Here is a 7,618-nt window from a genome sequence, read left to right on the forward strand (position 1 = left end):
TGGACTCTGGTTGTGGACTTATTCTGGATTCTTTCTACTGGCACGGGGGGGGGGGGGACGGGGGGACGGGGGGGATGGTTATAAAATGGGGAAAATATGGAACTTTGCCCCTTGTTATTTGTTTGTTGTTCATTATGGTTGTATTTCTCTGTTTGGGTGTTCCTAATAAAAGATAATTAAAAAAAAAAAAAAAAAAGAACATAAGAACATTCCATACTGGGTCAGACCAAGGGTGAATCAAGCCCAGCATCCTGTTTCCAACAATGGCCAATCCAGGCCATAAGAACCTGGCAGGTACCCAAAAATTAAGTCTATTCCATGTTACCGTTGCTAGTAATAGCACTGGCTATTTTCTAAGTCAACTCAATTAATAGCAGGTAATGGACTTCTCCAAGAACTTATCCAATCCTTTTTTAAACACAGCTACACTAACTGCACTAACCACATCCTCTGGCAACAAATTCCAGAGTTTAATTGTGCATTGTGTGAAAAAGAACTTTCTCCGATTAGTTTTAAATGTGCCACATTCTAACTTCATGGAGTGCCCCCTAGTCTTTCTATTATCCAAAAGAGTAAATAACTGATTCACATCTACCCGTTCTAGACCTCTCATGATTTTAAACACCTCTATCATATCCCCCCTTAGCCATCTTTTCTCCAAGATGAAAAATCCTAACCTCTTTAGTCTTTCCTCATAGGGGAGCTATTCCATTCCCCTTATTTTGGTAGCCCTTCTCTGTACCTTCTCCATCGCAAATATATCTTTTTGAGATTCAAAACCAGAATTGTACACAGTATTCAAGGTGCAGTCTCACCATGGAGCCATACAGAGGCATTATGACATTTTCCGTTTTATTCACCATTCCCTTTCTAATAATTCCCAACATTGTTTGCTTTTTTGACTGCCGCAGCACACTGAACCAACGATTTCAATGTGTTATCCACTATGACGCCTAGATCTATCTCCTGGGTTGTAGCATCCAATATGGAACCTAACATTGTGTAACTACAGCATGGGTTATTTTTCCCTATATGCATCACCTTGCACTTATCCACATTAAATTTCATCTGCCATTTGTATGCCCAATCTTCCAGTCTCACAAGGTCTTCCTGCAATTTATCACAATCTGCTTGTGATTTAACTACTCTGAACAGTTTTGTATCATCTGCAAATCTGATTATCTCACTCGTCATATTTCTTTCCAGATCATTTATAAATACATTGAAAAGTAAGGGTCCCAATACAGATCCCTGAGGCACTCCACTGCCCACTCCCTTCCACTGCGAAAATAGTCCATTTAATCCTACTCTCTGTTTCCTGTCTTTAAGCCAGTTTGTAATCCACGAAAGGACATCGCCACCTATCCCATGACTTTTTACTTTTCCTAGAAGCCTCTCATGAGGAGCTTTGTCAAACGCCTTCTGAAAATCCAAGTACACTACATCTACAGGTTCATCTTTATCCACATGTTGTTTAACTCCTTCAAAAAAGTGAAGCAGATTTGAGAGGCAAGACTTTCCTTGGGTATAGCTATGCTGACTTTGTTCCATTAAACCATGTCTTTCTATATGTTCTGTGATTTTGATGTTTAAAACACTATCCACTATTTTTCCTGGCACTGAAGTCAGGCTAACTGGTCTGTAGTTTCCCGGATCGCCCCTGGAGCCCTTTTTAAATATTGGGGTTACATTAGCTATCCTCCAGTCTTCAGGTACAATGTGTAACCTATCATTAAAATTTAATGATAGGTTACACATTTTTACTAATAGGTCTGAAATTTCATTTTTTAGTTCCTTCAGAACTCTGGGGTGTATACCATCCGGTCCAGGTGATTTACTACTTAGGTCTACCACATCTTCTAGGTTCACTGTGATTTAGTTCAGTTCAACTGAATCATTACCCATGAAAACCTTCTCCAGTACGGGTACCTCCCCAACATCCTCTTCAGTAAACACCGAAGCAAAGAAATCATTTAATCTTTCCGCAATGGCCTTATCTTCTCTAAGTGCCCCTTTAACTCCTTGATCATATAACGGTCCAACTGACTCCCTCACAGGCTTTCTGCTTTGGATATATTTAAAAAGGTTTTTACTGTGAGTTTTTGCCTCTATGGCCAACTTCTTTTCAAATTCTCTCTTAGCCTGTCTTATCAATGTCTTACATTTAACTAGCCAATGTTTATGATTAACCATGCCGGCAATCATTTTGCCTTCTTTCCACCTTTCTTAATGTGTGGAATACATCTGGACTGTGCTTCTAGGATGGTATTTTTTTTTTAACAATGACCACGCCTCTTGCACACTTTACTTTTGTAGCTGCTACTTTCAGTTTTGTTTTGTTTTTTAACAATTTTTCTCATTTTATCAAAGTTTCCCTTTTGAAAGTTTAGCACGAGAGCCGTGGATTTGCTTACTGTCCCCCTTCCAGTCATTAATTCAAATTTGATCATATTATGATCACTATTGCCAAGCGGCCTCATCACCATTACCTCTCTCACCAAATCCTGTGCTCCACCGAGAATTAGATCTAAAATTGCTCCCTTTCTCGTCTGTTCCTGAACCAATTGCTCCATAAAGCTATCATTTATTCCATCCAGGAACTTTATCTCTCTAGCGTGTCCTGATGATACATTTACCCAGACAATATTGGGGTAATTGAAGTCTCCCTTTATTACCACACTACCAATTTGGTTAGCTTCCCTAATTTCTCTTAGCATTTCACTGTCAGTCTCACCATCTTGACCAGGTGGACGGTAGTATACTCCTATCACTATAGTCTTCCCTGACACACATGGGATTTCTACCCATAAAGATTCAATTGTGCATTTAGTCTCTTGCAGGATGTTTATCCTGTTGGACTATATGCCATCCCGGACATAAAGCGCCACACCTCCTCCCAGTGCTCCTCTCTGTCATTGCGATATAATTTGTACCCCGGTATAGCACTGTCCCATTGATTGTCCTCCTTCCACCATGTTTCTGAGATGCCAATTAAGTCTATGTCATCATTCACTGCTATACATTCTAATTCTTCCATCTTACTTCTTAGACGTCTGGCATTAGCATACAAACATTTCAAAGTTTGTTTTTTGTTTGTATTTTCAATCTGCTTTTTAATTGATAGGGATAAGTTAGAATTTATTTTTTTTTAACTCAGGTGAGTTTTTAGTTACAGGCACTTGGACTACTTTTTTTATTATTGGAACCTCACTGTCGGGATGCCCTAATTCTAATGCATCATTAGCATCCTTTGAAGATACCTCTCTCCGAACCATGCGCTGCTGAGCAACTGTCGGTTTTCCCCTTTGTTCTAGTTTAAAAGCTGCTCTATCTTCTTTTTAAAGGTTAGCGCCAGCAGTCTGGTTCCACCCTGGTTAAGGTGGAGCCCATCCCTTCGGAAGAGACTCCCTCTTCCCCAAACGGTTCCCCAGTTCCTAACAAAACTGAATCCCTCTTCCTTGCATCCACGCATTGAGACTCCGGAGCTCTGCCTGCCTCTGGTGACCTGCGCGTGGAACAGGGAGCATTTCAGAGAATGCAACCATGGAGGTTCTGGATTTAAGCTTTCTACCTAAGAGCCTAAATTTGGCTTCCAGAACCTCCCTCCCACATTTTCCTATGTTGTTGGTGTCCACATGTACCATGACAGCTGGCTCCTCCCCAGCACTGTCTAAAATCCTATCTAGGTGACACGTGAGGTCCGCCACCTTCGCACCAGGTAGGCATGTTACCAGGCGATCCTCACGCCCACCAGCCACCCAGCTGTCTACATTCCTAATAATTGAATCACCAGCTATGATGGCCAACCTAACCCTTCCCTCCTGGGCAGCAGGCCTTGGGGAGATATCCTCGGTGTGAAAGGATAATGCATCACCTGGAGAGCAGGTCCTTGCTACAGGATCCTTTCCTGCTGCACCAGGTTGATGCTGTCCAGTCATGAGACCTTCTTCCTCCAAGGCAGCACCAGGGCTGCCAGTCTGAAGTTGGGGCTTGGCTACTATGTCCCTGAAGGTCTCATCTATATACCTCTCTGTCTGTCTTAGCTCCTCCAGGTCTGCCACTCTAGCCTCCAGAGATCGGACTCGTTCTCTGAGAGCCAGGAGCTCTTTGCATCGCATGCACATGTACAACTTCTCAACAGTGGGTAAAAAATCATACATGTGTCACTCGATGCAAAAGACTGGGAAGCTACACCTTCAGGGACCGGGGGTATCCGGTAAAAGTAATTAAACAGGCCTACAAAAGAGCTAAGTATAGCGATCGTGCCCAACTCCTTGCGTACCGAGAACGAAGAGCACAAGAACAATTAGTATTTGTTCTCCAACAGAGTACTTCTACTGTGGCGTTGATTGATTCAGTAAAGAGGCACTGGCATATGCTGGGACTTCATGAGATTTTTGATGACCTTCCGTTGTTTGCTACAAGCCGGGGGTCTAATATACGAGATAAAGTGGTACATGCTAGTTTAACCAGAACACGGCCCCTTTTGGAGAACAGGGGAGAGCATAAGCAATGCGGAGCATGTTCAATTTGTGCCAACACTATTGAAGGTAACATTTGGACAGACACAAACACTGGATACATTGTTAAACGTAAGGCAAGCACTAATTGCATGTCAAGAAATGTTATCTAGCCATTGTTTGCAAATGCTCTAAGGTGTATGTAGGACGTACAAGGAGGGTCATTAAAACCCGGTTGATGGAGCACAGATCGCGTATTAACAATGGGGTCTTGACTGCACCCTTGGTCAATCATTGTGCCAAGCATGGGTACAATTTTGATGATTTAAAATGGACTATAATCGAACAGGTCATTTTAAAGTCTACATGGGACGATTTAAGCACAATTCTGAATCGAAGAGAACAGTTTTGGATTTTTAAATTAAAAACGGAGGCACCCACAGGACTGAACGATTTGATTGACTGGTCATCCCTCCTATGAGTCTGTTTCCGAAAGGAGGAGTTTTTTTGACATCTAGCCATGAACACAGTCACGTGATGGTTTTTCCCTTTAAACTGGGGATGCTGACAAGGAAAGAATGGGTTCGCCATCTTTTTGGAGATGGAAACGGAGGGAGCAGCGCTTATGCGAGCTCGCCATTGAATTTAAAAAAGGCTAAAACATTATACCACTTTGGAGGCAATTTGAGTGGCTTCTCCTGAAGAAGATTTGTCGAAACTTGGCCTCGTTGGGGCAAGTGCCGCTGCAAAGACTGATTCCAAGGACTTTGATCGCAAAAGTATCACAAGCTAAGTAACGTTCTGCTCTTTAAATGAATGGCGACCTGATTTCCTTGTTACACATCTAGTGTTTCAAACACATGTTTCAAAATATATGTTTTTTGCCAACTTTTTTCGATGAAGTATTAAGATCTATTAGGTCAATAATAAGATATAACACGAAAATAGGTTAGGTGAAATTCATTTTTAAAAAAACACAAAAAGAAAATTAAAAAAAAAACACAAAAAGAAAAGTTTTGCTAATAAAAATATTGAAGTGGTGGAGGGTGGTGCTCATGATTATATTACAAAATTGAGCCATACACCAAAGTTTGGTGTTCTGGTCATTATATGAAGCATCACCTAACACTTACATAATATTTAAAAGAAATAATTAAAAAAACACATTTAATAATTTCTCAGTTTTTGGGACACGTAGGTGTGTTTTAATAAAATTCATTAAAGAAAAGTTTGTTCAAAAATATCTAAAGAGATTTCTCAATTTATGAGGAATTCTCTACGGCATACCTCGTGCCTCGGGCCACTACCATATCCTCTCCAGTAGGAGTCGCTGCAGGGTATTGCCACACCATCCACAGGATCCCCATCCGGGGTTCCTGCACCTCAACTCTACAGTACGGACATCTTCGGCGTACCCCGCTCTGCGGGCCACTACCGGATCTGCACGTCCGAGGTATTCACTACATTTCTGAAGAGACTTTCTGGCGTACCCCGCTCTGTGGGCCACTACCAGATATTCACATCAGGGGGTTACCCCTCAGCTCAGAACTGTTCTTATCTTCACCTCCCGCTCCGCGGGCATGCTTTCCTTCCTGTATAATAGTCTACCTGACAGCTGTGTCCTTGACCACTGAGACCACGCCTACCGACTGTGAGGCTCACAGGACTCCTCCCTGTGGGCGGAGACCTCTCTCCTTGGCCCAGGGTTCACATTCTTATCAAAACATAACACTACAGGCTAGTTAGCCTTACTTCGGTGGTAAGAAAATTAATGGAGGTTCTGCTGAAGAAAAGGATAGTGAATGGTCTATAATCCAATGGGTTGCAGGATTCAAAGCAACATGGTTTTACCAGATGAAGGTAATGTCAAACTAATCAGATTTTTTTTTTTTATTAAGTGACTAGCAAATTAGATTAAGGACAAGCACTGGATATGATTTATGTGGATTATAGCAAATAGTTTGAGATTGTTTTGCATAAGAAGCTCATGAAAAACTGAAAAGGCTGGGAGTGGATCCCAAGATCGGCTCGCGATCGGCTCCAAGGCCAGCAAACAGGCCCAGCGACCAGGCCGACAACCGGGCCCGAAGCCCACCCGACCGGGACGCCAACCACACAACCTCCCAGCCTACCTAAGGCGACCCTCAACGAGACATCACTTCCGCTACCGATAGATGGACTTCCTCCCCTTTAAATCAAGGCCCCCTCCTCCAGCACCGGGCGTCGCGTGCACAAAGGAGCACGACCAAAGGTGCCTGCCCCTTGGTGCGCCCCTTGATGCGTCCTCCATAGTGTGCCCCTACCTTTACCTCCCATCCCCAGGGTCCGTCCCCCCCGACAATCACCACGAGTGCAACCTCGCCACCCTCACCCAGTCCCCCTCCCCCCACTCCACCCCCAGCCCATCAAGCGAAAATGAAAACCTTCCCCATCCCCATCAGGCATCACTATCGCAACCTGAATAAACCCCCCCCCCCCACTCCGCCAGAGCAAATCCCTGGTATCCATCATGACCACCCCCCTCACCCAAATCTTAGGACACTCACTTCGCTCTATTACTCTCTTCAACGCACAATCTCTCACGAAAAAAACCCACATCCTCGATGACTACTTATGTGATGCGAAACCAGACATCTGTGCTATCATGGAAACCTGGCTTAAACACACAGATATTCCTCTAACCAACCAACTACCCTTACAGATCCACGACGTATTTTCTCTGCCTAGACCAAAAAAAGGAGGCAGCTTACTATTAGCCGCCAAAAAAGAGCTAAGACTGACCCCCCCAGACAATCAAGACCATTACTAAACTGGAAATTGGTCTATTTAAATCTAATCAAGTACAAATCTGTCTAATTTATGCCCCCCCCCCCCCCCCCCAGGGCACCTAGAATCTGATGCCTCCCCGCTCATTGAAATCGTAGCCAAACACATTGACATAGACTCTCCTGCAATCATCCTGGGGGATTCCAATCTACATGTAGATAACACCCCCCTATCCCCCAATTGTGAAATGATTCTGACCTCCTTTAAGGCCATGGGGTTTACACAAATCTTTAACAGCCCTACCCATAAAGCAGGCTATACCTTGGATCTTATCTTCACTAACTCATGCATCTCCCACACGCCCCCCCACCCAGCTGTACACCAGTCCCCTG

Source organism: Rhinatrema bivittatum, chromosome 5 (assembly GCF_901001135.1).
Source record: "Rhinatrema bivittatum chromosome 5, aRhiBiv1.1, whole genome shotgun sequence".
Lineage (NCBI taxonomy): Eukaryota > Metazoa > Chordata > Amphibia > Gymnophiona > Rhinatrematidae > Rhinatrema > Rhinatrema bivittatum.